The following is a 23626-nucleotide window of genomic DNA, read 5'->3' on the forward strand; positions in this document are numbered from 1 at the left end:
ATGCAAGATGAGGGAAGGAAGATCGGCCCTCCCAGTAAGGAGATGAAGAAGGAGTGTAGGAGGGCTTGCAAGGTGTGAGGACAGTCAGCAGCTGAGCCCAAGGGCAGCCTTCTACTTACTTCTGCTGATACTGGTCCCTAAAAGAAAAATCCACGCCCATCGTGTGTACGTCACAGTTTATGAAGCTCAGACAGGTCAGAGGATAGAGGTTTTTGTCTTGTTTGTCTTTGTTTTTTAATGTACAGCTGTGCTTATTCTCTTCTGAAGGGGGACTGCGCCCACTTTTCTCTTTGTGTCTACTAGCCTCTCTCTTGTTAAAAAACAAAATTCAACTGAGTAAATTTGAAGTTCTAATTGGCTTTATTCAACAATTCATAAATCAGGCAGCATCCCATCAAGCAAGTAGAAAGGGGCTCCAAGGAGTTGTACAAAATGAAAGGTTTATTTTTTGGTTTGGTTTGGTTTCGAGTTTTTGTTTCTTTACTCTAAATTTACTTGGTAATTGGAGCAGCCACCTGTGTTGCTAATGCCTTTTTTAAAATAATAATTTTATCATATCTCTATGACCTGAACTAGTTTGCAACTTGGAGCCAGCACCAGCTGAAGTTAGGGTCCCACCTTCCCAGGAAACTAGGGGACAGGGGGCCCTCTCTTCCTTGATGATTACATTTCAAAGAGATGGTTCCCAGGTCCTTAAGGAAAATACTCCTGAGTTACAAAATTGGCAGGAGGCTTATTTAGCTTTTAAAAAGATTTTCATACCAAAATGGGAGGTTTTTAAAGGCAGAAAGGGGGTGGGACAACGAAGTCACAAACAAAAGAAAGGATTATTTCAGACAAGGTCAGCTTCCTTTGGGGGAAGTTCCTGGGGTCTGTCATGCAGATTACCTAGCTGTGTGTCACTGTGTCTGTGCGTGTGTGTCTGTCTGCCAGCTTCCTCTCTTCTCTAAGTAAGCCAGAACCACCTTTTTCCCCAGCATTATTAAACACGGGAGTGAACAACAGGAGATGAGGTCAGGGTACCCAGAGTGAGTCTACCATCTACCTATAATTGAGGACATGTCCCTTAAAGGGGAGCAGACTTTGTCACCCCAAAATATACCTCTTTGGCATAAGGATTATTTTAGGCTAATTATTTTTAAGGAACAGCAGACACAGGAGAAACTCTGAAAACCAAGTAGAAGTTACCCTTTTGTAAGAGACGTTTACATTTATAAGGGAAATCTCCATTTGAAAGGCTCTTTCCCTCTCTCTCAAGAGGACAATTCTCTAAATCTCCAGAAACTCTTATCAATGGAGAACGCAAGGACTAAAATCTGCATAACAACCTTACCCTTGTTTACTGGGCTTTCCTGGTCACCTCCCATAACTGCCCCACCCCCCCACCCCCCCCCCACCCCCCCACCCCCCGACCCCCCGCCAACATCTTCTTTCGTCTAGCTGGAGGTAGTATTCAGTGTGGTAGCTTGGGCCATTTGGGGGAGTTACTCAGTTTTCCTGAGTGTCTCCCACGTATACAGGAGGTATACATGTTATTAAACTTCTCTTTTCTTTTTCCTGTTAATCTGTCTTTTATTACAGGGGGGGCTCTCAGCCAAGAACCTAGAAGGGTAGAGGGAAAACTATTTTTCTTCCCATACACCCTATTGAGCCTACTGCCTCAAGCCATCTTGAGCTCCATCTTCTCATTTCCAATATCACAAAGGGGAAAAAAGAACAATTTGAAAGAAAAACACTGGCACGAAGATAACTTGGAAAATAAATGAAGGTTTAAATGTCCACCACTTTCTAGATAAAAGAAATAATTAATACAACAAAGTACAAATTTCAACCAAGCTTCTACATCTTTCCTGTGTGTGCCGTGAGAATCTTCACTTGAACTTTAAAGAACCAGGAAAAAAAATTTGTGCAATTCTTACTTTAAACTTTTCAGGCCAAATACCCTAAGCAAATACACTCGTTTGCAATTCATTAAGAGGAAACAATTTGGAAAGATAGGCTAGTTTTACATAATGGGTTTAATTACATATGCAAGTTTTATTTGTTTGCACCATGATATAAATCTTTCTTTCAAAGAAACAAATTAAAAAGGAACTATCATTTGCATTATATCTAATTTCTGATTTTTAATCTGTTGTTATCTAAGAGCTAGTATTTCCATTTCTCATATTTAATTCAAACAGATAGGCAGAGTCCTCGCTACAAAGCATCCTCAAAGATTAAGAAAAGTCCCTGCAAATATCAGATCAATTACAAGAAGAATACTCTGATTAGATGTCATTTGAATTGCATTACCATTCACCAAAGGGTATTTTGGGCAAGTATTTGCAGTAGGGTAGAAAATGAATTGGAACTGCTAAAGGTTGACACCATTTGAAAATAAGCCAATATGGTCTTTGAAGCCCAGGGTGAGAACTTTCTCTCCTCTGGAAGATGTGCTCTCAGCCATTATCTCATTTGCATCGGTCCAAGCTAAACAGAGAGATTAGGACTGCACACTAGAGCCGACAGAGATTCAAGGCAAATCCTACAATATCCTTGTGACAACTAATCTTTAAACAAAAGGTCAACATTTTTTAGATCATAGTTATAACATTTTTCTAACCAGGGCACCAATGAATGGCCTTTTGAAAAAGTTCTACCTGTAGCCCAAGTCTTTCAGAATTTTTTTAAAAGGCATTTTTGCAGTCATTTGAAGTTCATAACCTTCATTTTGGAGCAGTTTTACATGGAAGGACATATCCTGTGCATTCTGCAACTATTAGAGAATTTATCGATAGGAGTGCATTCTCCTTCCCTCCCCACCTTCCTCCCTTCTTATTCTCCCTTTCTTTCTTCCACAAAAATATATTGAGATCCGAATATGAAACAGTATAAAGCAGTGTATTGTTTATATACTTTCAAATTTTCTATATATTATATTTTGACTTTTTTTTTTTTTTTTTTCCTATTTTCAACACCTGACAAAACCTCTCTGGCTGCGGGGAGACTCCCCTCCCAGGGCTAGTCAATACTTAGAGCAAAGGGCCAGCCTGGAGCCCTCCTTTGATATGTAAACCAACCCAGAGCCACACTTCCTCTACCTGGCCTACACACCCCAGGAGGTAACAATATCCCTCTACCTTATTCATCCCAGGGCCAGGTGCCAAGCAGCCAGGGACCACGCCTGCAGCCCAAAGCCCACTGAATTGATTCACACTAGCCAGTCTTAACACTGTTTACTTTGCCCTGCTTTGCCTTTCCTGCAGAAACCCCAGTAAAGGCCCTAGCCTTGGCTTTCTACTCCTGTCTTCTGAAATCTGACCAAAACCTGGCATATCCCCTGTGACGCTGGGTGGCACGTGGTGACACCTTCCCTGGAAACTAGGAGCATCATGAACTTTTTCTGAGTCTTTCCTGTGTCTCCTCTTGTGGCCAGACCTGAGTGACCATCACACAAAGGAACACAGAACAAGTAGCCATTAAGCGCACAGGGTTTGGCAACAGGGCAAAACTTGCTACCACAGGAGCAAAACTACTTGATAATGAAATTGCCCAAGAGCAAAGAAGAGTGGCAAAATGGACAGGAAATTACAGAGAGAGGGAAGAGATTCCACCAAGATGAAATTATGTGAGCCCTGGAATAGAACTGAGCCTGGACTTTTGAAGTTGTGTTGACAGATTCTCTCCAAGGCCAAACTTTCATCAGGCTCTTCTGAGCTTTTTTTAAATTAGGCCTGACTTTTGGGCTTTCGTGTTCCTCCCTGCATTTTCCAATTGTAGTAAGAATCCTGCTAAGTCATTTCAGCCAGAATTCCCCATCCTCCCAATCTAATTGCCCTGCATCACATGGATCTCATCAGTCCTTCATCCTCCAACATGCCCCAGGTGATGTCTGATCATCCTGGCCTGTTTGCAGCAAAAATCCTGTTAGGTCAGTTTAGGCAGATTCCCTCCCTTACCCCTAATGCCTCCTCTTAGTAATTTTCCACCCACTGTCCCCACCCTGCTCCTAGGCTATAAATTCCCACTTATCCATACTGTATTTGGAGTTCAGTCCATTCTCTCCCCACCACAAGACCCCCATTGCTTTGGTACCTACATCCATCCCAACCATACCACTTGAATAATGTCTTCCAGATCATCTCTAACAAGTGTCACGAATATTTTTTCTTTGACAGTGTGCTCACGAATTCCCCTCTTAACTTATAAACACATTTTAAGCTGTGTTCATATCATTGGCAACCGAATCCTAATTAGTAAAGCATTTTGCTTTTACCAGAGAATTTAATGTGTTTCATCATTTATTCAGTATACCACACCCATAATATATTTTAGGTCTTATGTGGCAAAGAATGACAAGATTAGTAAGATATGGTCCCTTGATGAGAACACAGACAAACAAATACTTGCTTCTGAAGTGTTAAGTGATGCTCATATTATAGATTTATGTCAGGAAGGATTTTACTAGGAATATTTAATTTTTTTCTGATACTCAGTGGCTTAGTAATCTGAAGTAGGTAAAGAGCTAAGAAAGAAATTCCAATAACTCTGATATATTGAATGGCCTCCTCAGTATATTTCACACTCAGTATATATCAACACCAGGGTAGAGTGCTTCCTTAAACTCACATTTTATTTCCTTCATTTGGGAACTTAATTCTACCCATATCTATTACTGAATTTGTTTTCTGTGCCCGGCGTAGCTATATCTCAATCAGATCTCCCAGGTTTCAAGGTTTCCTTTCCTTACTCACGAGCCTTTGAATGGTGTTCTATACCATTAAAAGAAAATTTTATGGAACAGGTAAAATAATGAATCTCATACAGATAAAAAATCAGCCTGCATTAAAGTTTTTATTTAATATTCACTGATTAAATGAGGAAACCAGGCAGATACAACCAGTTCAATGGAAAAGTCAAAGAAGCACAATATATAAGGAGTAAAACATTGAAATGAATTATCAAATGGGCACCAAAACTAGCTTTTATTGGGAGTGGAGCAAAAATCATTTACACTTCAAAAAAAAGGAATTACTTTGTATTGTTTCGGTTATTTACAACTTAAGAGAGCTGTAGACTAGATCCCATAAAATCATAATCAGATAACACAAAGGGTGTGCTCTAGATAATGTACAATTTTCAATAAGGAACAAATTTCTCCTACAGGACTTTGTAAATGAGCAACATCAGTTTTAATGAAAATAAAAAAATTCATCATTTATGAAGTGCTTATACTGGTCAGGGCCTGTGCTAAACATCTGACAAAGTATCTCCTCATTGGATCTATACAACTACACTCTCTTCACAGACGGAGAAACTAAGGCTTAAGAAATCTCAAGGTCACATAGTTAATTAGGGTCAGTTTTAGGAACTGAACCCAGAACCCCACTGTTCTTATCCTGAAATTGGCCAGCAAGCATACACTGTGGAGGGTATTTTGTTAAACTCCCACTATACTTAAAAGATGACATCAGTTTGTAATTTAGTGTATATTTTCTTCTGACTGTTTCATTTACTTATGTTAACTGCAGGCTCCCCTGAATGTGTTTGTGATCTCTCTCTATACTACCATTCAAACACATATGTACCACATATTAAAAAAGAAAGCTTAGAGTCTTAGGGGAGAGAGGGGTGCATGTTGGTTGAACAATGATTTCCAAAGAGCAAAAACTATAAGTATCGTTGATTTTTCCTTTTTCCTCTACTCCGTATCCAGTGAATACTATAGATCTACATAATAGTATGAAAATAACAATATAAACCAAATCAAATTCCAGGCAACTCTACTTCTGCCATGCCTTTTGTCACAATCATATTCCAGCAGAACCAAAGAATTCATGCTCTTATTCATAGCAGGTTGCACTGGCATCTGACATCCATCTGGCTTTGACTTAAAGAAAACCTTTGGGAGCAAGCATACATCATTTCCCTAAACAGGCGCAGAAAGGTAGCTTAGCAAACTAAAGACTGGATTTACTGGATTAAGCACCGGGCTTAGGGAGATTTAAATCTGATTTAATGATATTGCCAGTCCCTGGAGCCACTGGTTCAAACCCTGACTGAAGCTTTTGCTCTTCAACAGAAAATGCCAGCAAATTTGCCTTATTCTGTAGATCGGGGTAAACCTCAGAAATGTTTCCATGTCTCCTCTTCACAAGATAAATATGAATTTTCTGAAAAGACAAGTCACTGCCCCACAGAGGATCTTGTAAATTCCACCAGGCCAGATTCTAGCTCAGAACCCACTCTGTTCCCAAGAAAGAATTTCAATAACACTGGACTAAGCGTTTTGTCTTCCCCATCCCTCTCTCAGCCATTCTGGGTCTTTGCTCAAATGTCATCTTCACAGTGAAGCCTTTACTTTAAACCTTTTTTTTAAAAAAATTGCCATCACCTCCATTTTCATATATTCCTTCCCTGCTTTGTCGTCACTGCTCTTACTACCATCTAGTATGTTACATATTTTATGTATTTTAGCATCTGTTTCCCCATCTAGCGTTAAAGCTCAATGAGTATCAGGACTGCATTTGTTTAGCTATATAACCAGAGCCCAGAACAAGGGCTGAACATAGCAAGGTTCAATGTATTCTTGCTGAACAAACACGTGAATCTCAGTAAATGGCTTCAGCTTTCTAAGGCCCACAAGGTATCTCCCACCTCTGCTCCTGTCCATATATTTATCCCATCCCTGTCTCTTCATCTTGTTTGTGGTCCTACACAGCCCCACCACCCATGCAACTGCATCTTTTCAATCCTACTCCTTTTCACTTCCTTGATTACTAACTCAGTGTCTCTGTTCAAATTCTCAAACAGGGGAATCTGACTGATCATTGATTATTCAATGGACTGGCTAGTTTTGGGTCATGTGTCTATTCCTTGCATGTCTAAAATACGGCACAGACACCATGGACTATGTCATTTTGAAAGGAATGCTGGGCTCTCACCATTCTTCCCATGGACAGACAGTTTCCTTGACCAGTACTGGCTAGTAGGCCAGGCACCATTTACCAGCCAGACAGGACTTCCACCAATGGCCTGCTATCAACAAGACCTGCTGTTTTACCTATTTATCTAGGTTTCCTCATTATGATCATTCACACATTTATTCAATAAATAATTACTGAGGGTTAACTATCTGCTAAACCCTCTGCTACCTGCTGGGGACACAGTCGTGTCTGTTTTTATGACACTCACTGCCTAGTGAAAGATAAATAAGTAGCTTTCCCTTAACATCTCATAGATAAATCTGTGAGCTATGGAAACACATAAGTAAATAATTTACACCTGGCAGAGGGACATGGACACTGGGGGATTTGAGATAGAGGTCTTACCCAAAGAAAATGAAATTTCATTGGGGCTTGAATGGAAAAAAAATAAAACTTAAAAGAGTTAGCTAGGCCAAGAAGAATAGGAGTGGGAAGAGATTTCAGATAATAAGAACAGCACAGTCCAAGTCCAGAGGTGAAATGTGCACTGTGTTTTTTAGGGAACTAAAAGAAATTCACTTTGACTGCCATGAAGATAGTACAGTAGTTCTCCCCGATCCACAGCGGAAATGTTCCAAGAGCCCCAGTGGATGTCTGGAACCAGGGATAGTACCAAACCCTATATATACACATTCTATGTTTTTTTGCTACAATAATGGGTGGGTAGCACATACAGCATGGATAAACTGAACAAAGGGATGATTAATGTCCTGGGTTGGATGGAGTGGGACAGCATGAGATTTCACCATGCTACTCAGAATGGTGTGCAATTTAAAATTTATAAATTGAAAAAAAAAATAAAAATAAAAAAATAAAAGTTATAAATTGGTAGTTTCTGGAATTTTCCATTTAATATTTTCTGATCACAGTTGATCTCAGGTAACTGAAACCACAGAAAGTGAAACCATGGATAAGGAGAGACTACTGTATGGAATAAAGTGCTGAAGAAGTAAATAGATGTCAGATGTTCAGCAGGACTCATGAACCGACTTAAGAAACCTGGGTTTTGTTATGAAAAAATGAAAGGATATTACGGGTTAAAAAAAGAATATTCGGGGGCTTCCCTGGTGGCGCAGTGGTTGAGAGTCTGCCTGCTAATGCAGGGGACACGGGTTCGAGCCCTGGTCTGGGAGGATCCCACATGCCGTGGAGCGGCTAGGCCCGTGAGCCACAGCTGCTGAGCCTGTGCGTCTGGAGCCTGTGCTCCGCAACGGGAGAGGCCGCGATGGTGAGAGGCCGGCGCACCGCGATGAAGAGTGGCCCCCGCTTGCCACAACTAGAGAAAGCCCTCGCACAGAAACGAAGACCCAACATAGCAATAAATCAATCAATCAATCAATAAATCTTCAAAAAAAAAAAAAAAGAATTGTTCAGTAATTATGTGCTCTCATTTAAAAAAAAAAAAAAAAAAAGGATATTCGGGTTTTAGTCAGATTAGTACCACCATCTTGCTACTTGCTTCTGGATCCAACACCGTGTATCAACTCCACACCCAGCCTCTGAATTCTAATCTGTACTTAGTGCTAGTGAATGCTTGGTAAAATCTGACAATTTCTAATGTCTTCTTTCCCACAATATTTGAAGCCTTAACACTTAGCTGAAGGAGCACAAGGTAGGCATTTTTGAAAACATTACCCTACCTTTTTCTGAGCTTCAGTTTCCTCATTGATAAAATGAGGATGTAACTTTCCTCATTGTGTTATCATGGTAATTAAATGAGAAAACATATGTGTAGAACAATATCTGACATATAGAGATCCTCAATAAATGACAATTATCAGTCAGCCTACACCATTTCTGATGGCTGTTATTGTTGTTTTCATATGCTAATAGAACCAAAACAACTATCAGAATCACCAAATTAGTTCTGGGAGTAGAATAAAATAAGTATGGTGAAGGGACCTTCAAGATGGCAGAGGAGTAACACATGGAGATCACCTTCCTCCCCACAAATACATCAGAAATACATCTACATGTGGAACAACTCCTACAGAACACCTACTGAATGCTGGCAAAAGACCTCAGACCTCCCAAAAGGCAAGAAAATCCCCAAGTACCTGGGTACGGCAAATTAAAAAAGGAAAAACACAGACAAAAGAATAGGGATGGGACCTCCACCTCTGGGAGGGAGCTGTGAAGGAAGAAAAGTTTCCACACACTAGGAACCCCTTCACTGGCAGAGATGGGGGCTGGCCGGGGGGAAGCTTCGGAGCCAGAGGAGAGTGCAGCGACAGGGGTGCAGGGGCAAAGAGGAGAGACTCCCACAAAGAGGATCGGTGCCGACCAGCACTCACCAGCCCGAGAGGCTTATCTGCTCACCCACCGGGATGCGTCGGGGCTGGGAGCTGAGGCTCGGGCTTCGGAGGTCACACCCCAGGGAGAGGACTGGGGTTGGCTGCGTGAACACAGGCTGAAGGGGCTAGTGCGCCACAGCTAGCCAGGAGGGAGTCCGGGAAAAGGTCTGGAGCTGCCGAAGAGGCAAGAGACCACTGTTTCGGGGTGCGCGAGGAGAGGGGACTCAGAGCACCACCTAAACGAGCTCCAGAGACGGGCGCGAGCCGCGGCTATCAGCGCGGACACCAGAGACAAGCATGAGACGCTAAGGCTGCTGCTGCCACCACCAAGAAGCCTGTGTGCAAGCACAGGTCACTATCCACACCTCCCCTCCCGGGAGCCTGTGCAGCCTGCCACTGCCAGGGTCCCGTGATCCAGGGACAACTTCCCGGGGAGAACACACGGCACGCTTCAGGCTGTTGCAACGTCATGGTGGCCTCTGCCGCCACAGGCTCACCCCGCATTCCGTACCCCTTCCTCCCCCGGCCTGAGTGAGCCAGAGCCCCCTAATCAGCCACTGCTATAACCCCCTCCTGTCTGGGTGAAGAACAGACGCCAGAGGGCGACCTACATGCAGAGGCGAGGCCAAATCCAAAGCTGAAGCCCAGGAACTGTGTGAACAAAGAAGAGAAAGGGAATCTCTCCCAGCAGCCTCAGGAGCAGCGGATTAAATCTCCACAATCAACTTGATGTACCCTGCATCTGTGGAATACCTGAATAGACAACGAATCATCCCAAATTGAGGAGGTGGACTTCAGGAGCAACTGTAGACTTGGGGTTTGCTGTCTGCGACTGACTTGTTTCTGATTTTTATGTTTATCTTAGTATACTTTTTAGCGCTTGTTATCATTGGTGGATTTGTTTAATGATTTGGTTGCTCTCTTCTTTTTTAAATTATTATTACTTTTTCATTTTAATTATTTTTTTAGTTTAATAGTTTTAATTTTTTAAATTTATTATTATTTTTTTTCTCCCTTTTCTTCTGAGCCGTGTGGCTGACAGGGTCTTGGTGCTCTGGCCTGGTGTCAGACCTGAGCTTCTGAGGTGGGAGAGCCGAGTTCAGGACACTGGACCACGAGAGACCTCCCAGACCCATGTAATACCAATCAGCGAGAGCTTTCCCAGAGATCTCCTTCTCAATGCTAAGACCCAGCTCCACCCAACAGCCAGCAAGCTCCGTGCTGGACGACCCATGCCAAACAACTAGCAAGACAGGAACACAACCCCACCCATTAGCAGAGAGGCTGCCTAAAATCATAATAAGGTCACAGACACCCCAAAACACACCACTAGATGTGGCCCTGCCCGCCAGGAAGACAAGATCCAGACCCACCCACCAGAACAAAGGCACCAGTCCCCTCCACCAAGAAGCCTACACAAGCCACTGAACCAACCTTACCCGCTGCGGGTAGACACCAAAAATAACAGCAACTACGAACCTGCAGCCTGCGAAAAGGAGACCCCAAACACAGTTAAGTTAAGCAAAATGAGAAGACAGAGAAATATGCAGCAGATGAGGAGCAAGGTAAAACCCACCAGACCAAAAAACTTAAGAGGAAATAGGCAGTCTACCTGAAAAAGAATTCAGAGTAATGATAGTAAAGATGATCCAAAATGTTGGAACTAGAATGGAGAAAATAAAAGAAACATTTAACAAGGGCCTAGAAGAACTAAAGAGCAAACAAATAATGATGAACAACACAATAAATGAAATTTAAAATTCTCTAGAAGGAATCAATAGCAGAATGACTGTGGCAGAAGAACAGATAAGGGACCAGGAAGGTAAAATAGTAGAAATAACTACCGCAGAGCAGAATAAAGAAAAAAGAATGAAAAGAATTGAGGACAGTCTCAGACACCTCTAGGACAATATTAAACACACCAACATTTGAATTATAGGGGTCCCAGAAGAAGAAGAGAAAAAGAAAGGGACTGAGAAAATATTTGAAAAGATTATAGTTGAAGACTTCCCTAATATGGGAAAGGAAATAGTCAATCAAGTCCAAGAAGTGCAGAGAGTCCCATAAAGGATAAATCCAAGGAGAAACACATCAAGACACATATTAATCAAACTATCAAAAATTAAACACAAAGAAAACATATTGAAAGCAGCAAGGGAAAAGCAACAAATAACATACAAGGGAATCCCCATAACGTTAACAGCTAATCTTTCAGCAGAAACTCTGCAAGCCAGAAGGGTGTGGCAGAACATATTTAAAGCGATGAAAGGCAAAAACCTACAACCAAGATTACTCTACCCAGCAAGGATCTCATTCAGTTTTGATGGAGAAATTAAAAGCTGTACAGACAAGTAAAAGTTAAGAGAATTCAGCACCATCAAATCAACTTTACAACAAATGCTAAAGGAACTTCTCTAGGCAGGAAACACAAAAGGAGGAAAAGACCTACAAAAACAAACCCAAAACAATTAAGAAAATGGTAATAGGGACATACATATTGATAATTACCTTAAATGTAAATGGATTAAATGCTCCGACCAAAAGACACAGGCTGGCTGAATGGAGAGAAAAACAAGACCCATATATATGCTATCTACAAGAGACCCACTTCAGACCTGGGGACACATACAGACTGAAAGTGAGGGGATGGAGAAAGATATTCCATGCAAATGGAAATCGAAAGAAAGTTGGAGTAGCAATTCTCGTATCAGACAAAATAGACTTTAAAATAAAGACTATTACAAGAGATAAAGAAGGACACTACACAATAATCAAGGGATCAATCCAAGAAGAAGATATAACAATTATAAATATTTATGCACCCAACATAGGAGCACCTCAATACATAAGGCAAATACTAACAGCCATAAAAGGGGAAATCGACAGTAACACAATCATAGTAGGGGACTTTAACACCCCACTTTCACCAATGGACAGATCATCCAAAATGAAAATAAATAAGGAAACACAAGCTTTAAATGATACATTAAACAAGATGGACTTAATTGATATTTATAGGACATTCCATCCAAAAACAACAGAATACACTTTCTTCTCAGTGCTCATGGAACATTCTCCAGGATAGATCATATCTTGGGTCACAAATCAAGCCTTGGTAAATTTTAAAAAATTGAAATCGTATCAAGTATCTTTTCCGATCACAACGCTATAAGACTAGATATCAATTACAGGAAAAAAACTGTGAAAAATACAAACACATGGAGGCTAAACAATACATTACTAAATAACCAAGAGATCACTGAAGAAATCAAAGAGGAAATCAAAACATACTGAGAAACAAATGGCAATGAAAACATGACGACCCAAAAGCGATGCGATGCAGCAAAAGCCGTTCTAAGAGGGAAGTTTATAGCAATACAATCCTATCTGAAGATACAAGATAAACCTCAAATAAACAACCTAACCTTACACCTAAAGCAATTAGAGAAAGAAGAACGAAAAAACCCACAGTTAGCAGAAGGAAAGAAATCATAAAGGTCAGTTGAGAAATAAATGAAAAAGAAATGAAGGAAATGATAGGAAAGATCCATAAAACTAAAAGCTGGTTCTTTGAGAAGATAAACAAAATGGATAAACCATTAGTCAGACTCATCAAGAAAAAAAGGGAGAAGACTCAATTCAACAGAATTAGAAATGAAAAAGGAGAAGTAACAACTTCACTGCAGAAATAAAAAGGATCATGAGAGATTACTACAAGCAACTATATGCCAAGAAAATGGACAACCTGGAAGAAATGGACAAATTCTTAGAAAAGCACAACCTTCCAAGACTGAACCAGGAAGAAATAGAAAATATAAGCAGACCAATCACAAGCACTGAAATTGAAACTGTGATTAAGACTCTTCCAACAAACAAAAGCCCAGGACCAGATGGCTTCACAGGTGAATTCTATCAAACATTTAGAGAAGAGCTAACACCTACCCTTCTCAAACTCTTCCAAAATATAGCAGAGGGAGGAACACTCCCAAACTCATTCTACGAGGCCACCATCACCCTGATACCAAAACCAGACAAAGATGTCACAAAGAAAGAAAACTACAGGCCAATATCACTGATGAACATAGATGCAAAAATCCTCAACAAAATACTAGTGAACAGAATCCAATGGCACATTAAAAGGATCATACACCATGATCAAGTGGGGTTTATCCCAGGAATGCAAGGATTCTTCAATATACGCAAATCAATCCATGTGATAAACCATATTAACAAATTGAAAAAACATATGATCATCTCAATAGATGCAGAAAAAGCTTTTGACAAAATTCAACACCCATTTGATAAAAACCCTCCAGAAAGTAGGCATAGAGGGAACTTATCTCAACATAATAAAGGCCATATATGACAAACCCACAGCCAACATCGTTCTCAATGGTGAAAAACTGAAACCATTTCCACTAAGATCAGGAACAAGACAAGGCTGCCCACTCTCACTGCTATTATTTAACATAGTTTTGGAAGTTTTAGCCACAGCAATCAGAGAAGAAAAAGAAATAAAAGGAATCCAAATCACAAAGGAAGAAGTAAAGCTGTCACCGTTTGCAGATGACATGATACTATACATAGAGAATCCTAAAGATGCTACCAGAAAACTATTAGAGCTAATCAATGAATTTGGTAAAGTAGCAGGATACAAAATTAATGCACAGAAATCTCTTGCATTCCTATACACTAATGATGAAAAATATGAAAGAGAAATTAAGGAAACACTCCCATTTACCAATGCAACAAAAAGAATAAAATACCTAGGAATAAACTTACTTAAGGAGACAAAAGACCTGTATGCAGAAGACTATAAGACACTGATGAAAGAAATTAAAGATGATACAAACAGATGGAGCGATATACCATGTTCTTGGATTGGAAGAATCAACATTGTGAAAATGACTATACTACCCAAAGCAATCTACAGATTCAGTGTAATCCCTATCAGTCTACCAATGGCAATTTTCACAGAACTAGAACAAAAACTTTTACAATTTGTATGGAAACACAAAAGACCCCGAATAGCCAAAGCAATCTTGAGAAAGAATAGGGAGCTGGAGGAAACAGGCTCCCTGACTTCAGACTATACTACAAAGCTACAGTAATCAAGACAGTATGGTACTGGCACAAAAACAGAAATACAGATCAATGGAACAGGATAGAAAGCCCAGAGATAAACCCATGCACATATGGTCACCTTATCTTTCATAAAGGAGGCAAGACTATACAATGAAGAAAAGACAGCCTCTTCAATAAGTGGTACTGTGAAAACTGGACAGCTACATGTAAAAGAATGAAATTAGAACACTCCATAACACCATACACAAAAAAAAACTATGGACTAAAGTCCATAGTTTAGTCCAAAAAAATGGACTAAAGACCTGAATGTAAGGCCAGACACTATAAAACTCGTAGAGGAAAACACAGGCAGAACACTCTATGACATAAATCATAGCAAGATCCTTTCTGACCCACCTCCTAGAGAAATGGAAATAAAAACAAAAATAAACAAATGGACCTAATGACACTTAAAAGCTTCTGCACAGAAAAGGAAACCATAAACGAGATGAAAAGACAATTCTCAGAATGGGAGAAAATACTTGCAAACAAAGCAAGTGACAAAGGATTTATCTCCAAAATATACAAGCAGCTCATGCAGCTCAATATCAAAAAAACAAACAACCCCATCCAAAAATGGGCAGAAGACCTAAATGGACATTTCTCCAAAGAAGATATACAGATTGCCAACAAACACATGAAAGGGTGCTCAACATCACTAACCATTAGAGAAATGCAAATCAAAACTACAATGAGGTGTCACCTCACACAGGTCAGAATGGCCATCATCAAAAAATCTACAAACAATAAATGCTGGAGAGGGTGTGGAGAAAAGGCAACCCTCTTGCACTGTTGGTAGGAATGTAAATTGATACAGCCACTATGGAGAACAGTATGGAGGTTCCTTAAAAAACTAAAAATAGAATTACCATACGACCTAGCAATCCCACTACTGGGCATATACCCTGAGAAAACCATAATTCAAATAGAGTCATGTACCACAATGTTCAGTGCAGCTCTATTTACAATAGCCAAGACATGGAAGCAACCTAAATGCCCATCGACAGACAAATGGATATAGAAGATGTGGTACATATATACAATGGGATATTACTCAGCCATAAAAAGAAACGAAATTGAGTTATTTGTAGTGAGGTGGATGGACCTAGAGTCTGTCATACCGAGTGAAGTAAGTCAGAAAGAGAAAAACAAATACCATTTGCTAACACATATATATGGAATCTAAAAAAAAAAAAAGTGGTTCTGAAGAACCTAGGGGCAGGACAGGAATAATGATGCAGACGTAGAGAATGGACTTGAGGATACGGGGACGGGGGGAAGGGGAAGCTGGGACAAAGTGAGAGAGAGTCATTGACATATATACACTACCAAATGTAAAATAGATAGCTAGTGGGAAGCAGCTGCATTGCACAGGGAGATCAGCTCGGTGCTTTGCAATGACCTAGAGGGGTGGGATAGGGAGGGTGGGAGGGAGGCTCAAGAGGGAGGGGATATGGGGATATATGTATGCATATGGCTGATTCACTTAGTTATACACAGAAACTAACACAGCATTGTAAAGCAACTATACTCCAATAAAGATGTTAAATTAAAAGAAACGAAAAAAGAAACAAAAACAAAAAACAAAAAAAATAAGTACGGTTATAGTTACTCTCGCAACAACAAACACAAATCAATACTCAGTAATATACCATCAATAATCAATGCACTCCCTTGGCCTTAGTCCCAAGTACAAAAGCAAGAAATAAGTGTTATCATTAATATATGAAATTCAGTAGTCATTTTTCAATATAATTCAAAGGAATCAAAAATAATCTTCCCAATTATTGTGTTTTGTTTTCTCTCAATTATCTGTCATTTCTCAGTGAAATCTTACTTTGTCTTAAACAATCCTTGATAACAGGAATGTATAGAAAAGCGTAGCTGGAAGGTATCTCTCGCCAATGTTCAGCAGGAGCTCAGTAGTACTCAAACTATGTTAAACTAACCCAGATCCTTCCATGATTGTTTTGTATTCAGTTAATTTATTCCTTCCTGTGTCTCTACTTAAGCATAGCTCCCTACTGTTTCATTAACAACTGCAGCTATATTGCTGCCTCAGTACATTAACTTAATGGAAGAATCTATGAAAAATTGAACGCTTTCTGGTTGGCCTGGAAATGTTAGGTATCTCTCAAATTCATTCATTTGTTCATTCATTCATGTCACAAAGATTATAAGAGCAAGAATGTCTAATTTTGGTACCTCCACAAGTAGACCGAAAGATGACAAGGACTTGAGTGCAGGTAGATTATTTGGGAGCTGATCCCAAGGAGCACAGTGAGAGAGTGAGGAAAGTGAAGAAAGCAAATCAGGGAAAAAGCAATAAAGCATGAGGCAATGAGCAAGTTCTAGGCACCGGCACGCAGGCAGTAATCCCTGGAGGCCCTGTATGAAATCATGTGAAACATGCCTTAGAATTATCCCACTAGGGGCTGCGGAGGCTGTGCCATTTATCCAATATCTCCCATCTGCCATTGGTTGAGGGTTGTGCATCCTTCTGGTCCAGCAAGCTCCCAGGGTGGAGAAACCAAAGAGACGGGAAGAGTTGCAGGTGCCCAGGGCTGAGATGGGAAGGTGCCTTCTGCAGCTGCTAGTGAGTGCAGGTGGGCAGCGGCGGGGCAGAACATCTGCTACAAAGAAGCAACTTCTAAAAGAGTGAATGCATTCATACATGTAAGTGCTTTAAGCAACGCCTGGCATGGAATAACTGCTATATAATCTTAGCTCCTGTTGTCTTGTTTAAGACACACTAGGCCCTATTCTAGGCACCTGCGAGAAGAATGAGCCAGTTCCTGCCCTGGATAAGCACATAACTATACTCAATCTCAAAAACGAAACCACCTCTCAGAGAGCAGTGCCCACCTGTATGTATATTCACTGCAGTTCCAGAACTACACTCTTATAATTTAGGGTTCTTTGGATGTCCAATTAATTTCTGGGTTTTATTATATTCTTCTCGCACAATAGAGACGAAGTTCAAACGAAGAAGAAGAAGGACCAGAGGATATATATTATTCTTTCTTGTGCATCAAGAGAAAAATAAACAAGGAAAAATTCCTGAACTTTCAGACCTCCTGTTCCCCACTTACAGTGTTTCAGAATACAAAAGTTACATCTTTAGGCTTTGGAAATGAGTGAATCTGAATCTCTTAGAAATATGCTCTAAATTTCACCTATAGGAACACATTTCCGTAATTCCATTGGGTATTATCTTCAAAATCGTAACCCTGGAAATATGATGGGGAAGAGAAAAGCAAAACAAACACAAAACATTCACGTCTATCTGACACCTACTGTCTAGTCAGTGGGTTCGTATATGATCAGAATTAATGTGGCAGATGGAGCCAAATGAATAGTGACTGCTACCCTCCTGGAATTATTTCAGGTTATTCTATACCTCCAGCCATTTATCAGGAACAATAAAATGGGACACACACACACACACACACACACACACACAGAGTGATCACTTATGAAAAAAGAAAAGTTCGGGAAGTCATGACTACAGATCTAGCAGACCCAAAATCCTTTAATTTATTCACTTTTTGTTTCTGGTTATAACATAACTGCTGAGTGATTTGTAAACCTCCCAATATAATTGCTCATGTGCATTAGCCTTCAATGACCTTCCAAGTCAGTTTTTCCAAGAAATGTGAAGTAATCTCCTCTAGTCTCTGACATATTTAATGGCCCTCTCTGCACCAAGAAAACCATGTCTGTGTAGCTGGGGTAAGCTGTGCATTGGAGGCATTATTCAGACACGTTGATAAAGACTTAAAAAATGGATAAGCTGGGTTTTCCATCCTCTGAAAGATTTTTCAATATGCACTGTATTTTGATTTTCAGATATTCAATTGGTATTCTTTCTTTCTAATACTTTGTTAATCTCTAGGTATCTTTTAAGTAGCACCCTATACATTTTCTGGTTAGAATCAAAACCCATTTTTGAATAATCAACCTCTTGTGAAATTGGCTGTTAATACAAATTAACTTTTTTTTTGAATAGTGGAAAAGGTGAAGTGGCCAATGGGTGAAAAAAAAAAAAAAGAAGCATCTAAGGTTATGGATCTCATTAGAACCAAAGACTTCAAGTCTTTTAATTGAAAAAAGGCTAATATTAAGGTTTCAAATGAAGCCCTTGAAGAAGCAGGAGTTAAATCTCAAATTTGGTGCTAGGAATATTCTAGCTTAAAATTAAAGAAAATATTCTCATATACATTTACCAATCTGAAACAAAAAAACATCATTCATAGTTTATGATGAGCAAATCTTACTGTTTTCTTTATTGGTGTTTTAAGTGTGTTTGTTTTAAATCAGAAAAAAATCAAAATAAGAACTAGTCCAAATGGGTTTTTTTCCATAAACATCAGAATTATTTGTTATCCATTTATTCCAGACACACATTCTTTAAGAATTTCCACCTCTCACTCAGCTCCCCTGTCCAGCTTTGGCAAGATACAATTCACCTGGGAGAAAAGAGTTCTAAAGTTTGGGACAACTGAGTCTTCTTTGCTGAACAATTATTATCATTCAAACTAATTTTCCTTGTGATAAAGCCATTTTAAGACAGCTCACTAACATCTCTTTTTATATTTGAACAACCAAGAGAGAATACATTAGCTATCTCCATATCACAATCCTTCACCTTGCATAATTGCATTATAGCACTTATTTCTACAAATTATATGGTCATTATTTAGATATAGGATATGTGTTTAGATATAAGGTGTCTCTGACTCCACCCTTAGATTGCACATGCCATGAAGATAAGGTTAGTATTTTCTCACTTCCCCATATCTGGAAAAGTTAGTAGTGAACAAATAATGGTTTAATGAATGCTATTTGAAAGGTTATTGGGCTTTAAGATACACTTGCAGGGAAAAAAAGATGCACTTGGCTTCTAAATCATAATGGTAGACAACTAATCTCTCTTGTGATTAAGCTTCTTCATCTGTAAATGAAAGTCATATTTATACCTACCTCACACTGTTTTGAGAATTAAATAAGTTATTAGCTATTAAACACTTACAAAAGTTCCTGGCATATTGAAATGAGACTTCTGTAACTGTTAGATATTGATGTTATTATATTTTAAATTATTATTATTATTAGTTTCGTCCAAGCATCCATCCCCCTAGTTCAGTAATAATTCCTCTCCCTCACCCTCCTGCAGTCCTTGAGCTACCCTAACTCACCCCGCAGCTTCAAGGAGGTAGGGTAGGGAACCCAAGCGCACCAAATGTTCATGCTCTGTACCTAAGGGCACAAGGCCAGGTGGGGTCAATATGAGCCATTTTCCAATTTAAACAAGGCCAACTGAGAGTAAAGCTGAACATAAGATGGTTGGTAATATGCAGAGAGGGAAAGAAAGAAAAGGAAAGGGAGGAAAGGGGAGGTGAGGAAAGGGAAGAGGACAGAGAGAAAAGGAGACCAATGACATCATTTGAGCCCCTGAATCTATCAATCTATCATCTAGACTTACATGAGCCAATACATTTCTTAAATTCTCTTTTTCAAGTTTTAGCCAGTTTGATTTGGATATAGACTCAGATTAGATCTAGACTTCTAACAACTGCAACAAATCAGAAGCCCTGACAAAGACAACCATTGATTCTTTGTCTGCCAAAGGAAAGAGCTGACAAAATTATCTCCATTGAAATTCTAAAATCCTGTGTTGATATGGCAGTAATCTCAGGCGAGTCCATTCAGATGACCACAAGTGGCTTAGCGGGTCTGTAATAAGCTCACCATCTCCTACTCCCTAAGGATGGCTGAGGTTGCGGGGTTCTCCTACAAGGCTGGCGCTGACGCAGAACATTATTTCAAATACCAAGTCCTCATCCCAGGTAGAAAGGGAAAAAATGGATAAAATGGCTACACTTCCTACTGAACAGAAGTGCACTTCACAGTGAATGCGGCAGGACGGCAAGATGTAAAAAGAAAATGCCAACGTCCTAATATGTCACAGTGTTTCATAAAGGGAAACTCTTTTCATCTGGTCACAGTGGGGTTTTCAAAACAATTGAGGAAAAGTAGACATCTGTGAACTACAACTTCAGCAAGCTGTCAAGGGATTGCTTTTTTAATTTTCTGAATTTAGGAAAAGAGCCGGTCAGCTCTGTGGTAGCCAAGAGCATGGCAGTGAACCTGAGTTCTAAACTTGACACAATCACTCAAAAGGTAAAAGTAACTTGAGGGAACTCACCTGAAGCTTGAACTTCAGTTTCCTTACCTGGGATACATGAGCCTTGGGAAAGGTGATACCCAAGATCCACAGCGTCTCTTCAGTTCCACAGTTCTACAAGCTCCTAGAAGACTGGAAGTGTGGGCAGAACCTCATCATAAAGAGGAAATCTTTTCAGATGAAAGCTGTACGAAGGAAAAAATCATTTTACACGTGAACACTGAAAACAAGGTATGACAAGTAATCATGGATTGGTAAACTAGAACTGTCAAGGAGAGACAGCTTTTTAGAGAGGAGTTATTTAAAGACCTTTGTAGAAAAATGCCCCATAAGATCTCCAATCTTCAAAGCCTGGAGACTGAAACTTATAATATTCCTTGAGAAAGTGTCATTTTATTTTTTAAGTGTTTTAAAGGGGTTTTTTCCTTCTCATCTTTTAAAGATGTGTATCAGCAAAGGACAACATTTACATAAGAGGCATAGGAAAAAAGATAAACAGCTTCCTCTTCCTGCTATCAGGGCTTAAGGGTTTTTTGGTTTGTTTTCTCTGTTAAACTAAGATAAAGGTTGGTGGGGGGGCGGGGGTATAGAGGAAAGTGAAAAGGTGCTGGAAAAGTTCCTCTTTCAATTAGTATCTTTATCTGGAGCTCTGGCCACATTGAATGCGATAATGTTCCTTGACTCTAATGCAGTAGACACAGCAGGGGGAAGAGATTTTGGGTTAATGACTCCAGAGTCTGTCCTGCTTACATTTCCTGACTCCCAGGCTCATCCTCACCCCGCCATTCTGTCTTGGAGATTCAAACTTCTAACCTCAATATTTGTTCTTATAGACGCTGATGTTAATTCACAGTTTTAAAATTTTATTCACTCCAATCTTTGTGAGAGTTTGTCTCCACAGCGCAGATGATTGGGGAAGTCATTTATTGAGTAAGCCCCTTGGAAATGGAGACTTGGAAGTGTGATTTCTATTGGCTGTAAAAGCCAAGAATGTCAATATTCATTATCCTGGCTTAGCAGGAAGCTACTTTTCATCAATTGCCCCAGAGATCCACCTTAGCAAACCAACACCACCACAAGAAAAATTTAAGTAGAGTACCTAACATATTTAATTGATTAAGTCAAGAGAAATTAAAAGGAAGGTCTTTTTTCTATCTTATCATAAATCAACTGCTCTGAAGAGTTGATAAAATGATTCTGAGTAGTTATCACACTTCACTTATCAAGGACTCTAAGGAGCACTGGAAGAAATTAAACCAACGCTTTGTTTTTCCTCTATGTCCTGAATCCATATCTGCTCCCATGTACTTCAGCATAAAATTTACACATCCAACTCAGTTTTGCTTAAAAATTACACTTGTTTGGATATCTCTCATCATTTCAGATCTGGCATCGTTGAAAAAATCAGTTTCCTAGGCACCCTATAAGATTCTATAAAGATTCATTACAACCAGAAATCAAATTCATCATCTACAAAACCTCTTAAAAGTCAGAGGAACCACCCTTCCTATGCTGTAATGTGAAATGATTAGGTTGCAATAAGGATATTAACAATTTGTCTCCTGTACTGTGGCATGATCCTATCATTTTGTGGCTGGAGAAAACATTTTGCAGTACCTTTAAATCTAGTTACATCGACATCCACAGTTAATTTTTTAGAGGTGCCAATAGCTTGATTGATTAGAATATCAGCTCTTGATATATTCTTTCATTTGAATACACACCCAGGGTTATAGTAATGAGATGTAAATGGCCTATACCACTTATTCCTACATAGGCTTTTATTTTTTAACTAAGAGTACAAGTAACACCCACAAATCCATCTGTGTCTGAAAAAAGGAAGAATACTTATATGCATAACATAGGCAACATCTGGCAGCCAAATGTTTATGAGCAAAGCACAGTTGTCATTGAATAGCTGCTAGTCTGGAATGAATCAATAAAATAATTTCTAGGAGCTAAAAATCCTTAATTATTTGTGGATAATGGTTGCAATCTTTTTTGGTGACTGTTACTAACTCACATTTTACCGTCATAGTAGTAAGTAGTACTAGTAATAATAACAGCAACAAGAACCTAAGTTGAATATTTTATAAGGTGTTTTCCTATACATCATCTCATTTGATCTTTACAATGTCTCCGAGAGGCAAGCATAATTAGTCTCATTATTTCACAAATGCAGAAATTGAGTCTCAGAAGACTTAGATAAATTGCCTAAAGATGTTCATAGCAATTCCAACCTGTGTTTTATGATTCCCAAGCTCCTTTTCTGTCTACAAGATCACATGGCCACTGAAGGTCAGCAGAGCCTGGGCCACAGTCACTTGCCTGAAGCACAGGGCAGGAGCGAAGCTCAGCAGAGGATGCTGGTCAAAGCAGGGTTCACAAGCCTCAAAGATCTGGGTTGAGGCTTAGCTCTACCACTGACTAGCTGGGGTGGCCTTGAGAGGTACTTTACTGTTCTGTGCCTCTGGCTGTTCATCTCGAAAGCGGATTTGTTAGGATTAAATAAGGTAATACATGTAAAGATCTTGGCCAAGTAATTGCTCAATAATTTGTAACTGTTTCAGAACAGTCCTATCACCTTTTATAGTCATCTAGTCTTTATGATTATTAAAATTTTTAATTACTAAAAATAGTCCTATAGTCTTTATAATTATTACCATCACTAATAGAGAATGATAATAAAAAGGATGAGGTCAGTTCTAGGAAAAACTTTGAATGGCAGGCAAAGGAGTGTGGGTATTAAGTTACTCATCTTCAAGATCATCCCTGCTGTGACTGATTCTGTGAAACCTTCCCTGACTGCAGCCAATTGAGTTGTCTCTTTTTTCTTCCTTCTCTTATAGCCTTTAATATGCCCTACTGCAATATTGTGGTCTGCTTTTAACATCTTCTTCTTTAGACTAAGCTTTCCATAGCCAAGGATTCCCCAAATTCCAGCATGGTACCTGGCATATGACAGACACTCAGCTAACAAACGTTTGTCAAATGAAATTAATTAGAGACGGCTGCATGGCATCAGTTACAATTGCTATCTATGGGAGTGGCCT

The sequence above is a fragment of the Eschrichtius robustus genome, chromosome 16, assembly GCF_028021215.1.
Source record: "Eschrichtius robustus isolate mEscRob2 chromosome 16, mEscRob2.pri, whole genome shotgun sequence".
NCBI classification, from domain to species: Eukaryota; Metazoa; Chordata; class Mammalia; order Artiodactyla; family Eschrichtiidae; genus Eschrichtius; species Eschrichtius robustus.